At 62.1% G+C, this 1,140-nt stretch overlaps 1 pseudogene; it reads right to left on the bottom strand.

Annotated features, from left to right (window-relative positions):
- Positions 1-939, bottom strand: LOC136500463 (uncharacterized; annotated as a pseudogene).
- Between the last annotated feature and the right edge of the window lie 201 nt (positions 940-1,140).

The raw sequence follows: 1,140 nt of genomic DNA, 5'->3' as shown, positions 1-1,140 counted from the left end.
CGGGTCGATGGAGAGCGCGGCCTTCACAGGCAGCGTGGCTCTCTCTCCCTGGATCGGTACCGTGGTTACCACGGGCTCCAGGCTGTTGTCAGGGACGTCAGTTCCGGCGGTGGGTGGCCTACCCTCACCAAGACCAACTACGTCGAGTGGGCTGCGGTGATGAGGGTAAAGCTCCAGGTGCGGCACATGTGGGAGGCAGTCCGGTATGGCGACGTCGACTACGACCTAGATCGACGGGCGCTGGATGCTCTCATCACTGCAGTCTCGCTCGAGATGCAGTTCTCGCTTACCAGCAAGCGGACTGCCAAGGAGGCTTGGGACGCCATTGCTGTGGCACGCATCGGCAGCGACTGCGCCCGCAAGTCCACACTGCAGGCACTTCGCAAGGAGTGGGAGAACCTGGCCTTCAAGCCAGGTGAGGACGTTGATGACTTTGCTCTCCGTCTCAACACTCTGTTGCAGAAGATGGTGCAGTTCGGCGACGACACTTACGGCGAGGAGAGAGCTGTCAAAAAGCTCTTCCGCTGCGTCCCCGAGAAGTACAAGCAGATGGCTTGCTCGATCGAGTCTCTGCTGGATCTCTCCACGATGTCGATCGAGGAGGCGATAGGTCGCCTCAAGGTCATCGACAGCGATGAGCCACAGTCCCTCTCGGGGCCCATCACCACTGGCGGGAAGCTCCTCCTCACTCGGGAGCAGTGGCTTGCCAGCCAAGGTGATCGGAGGAAGGGGGAGCCTTCTTCCGCGACAGGCGGCCGCAAGCGTGACAAGCCACGTAAGGCGCGCAGAGATGCCCAGGCCGGGGCACGAGGACGTGCCGAGGGTGATGCCCGCGGAGGCGCCCAGGGCGGCGCTACCGGCAGGCACAAGCCGGCACGAGACGACGCCTGCCGCAACTGCGGCCAGCTTGGCCATTGGGCCAAGGACTGTCGACAGCCACGACGCGGCCAGGCCCACGTCGCACAGGCGGAGGAGGAGGAGCCGGCTCTGTTCATGGCACATGCCAGCATCGAGCTACCTCTAGCGGCACCGACCGCAGCGGCTCTCCTGTTGTTAGTCGCTGAATTCTCACTCTTGGTAGTAGGAGAATTCTTACTCTTATCGAGAGAGGATGACACTAGGAGTTGGGGCAATTTTCTT

Source organism: Miscanthus floridulus, chromosome 13 (genome assembly GCF_019320115.1).
Source record: "Miscanthus floridulus cultivar M001 chromosome 13, ASM1932011v1, whole genome shotgun sequence".
Classification (NCBI taxonomy): domain Eukaryota; kingdom Viridiplantae; phylum Streptophyta; class Magnoliopsida; order Poales; family Poaceae; genus Miscanthus; species Miscanthus floridulus.
This window is presented reverse-complemented; position numbering and strand designations above follow the sequence as displayed.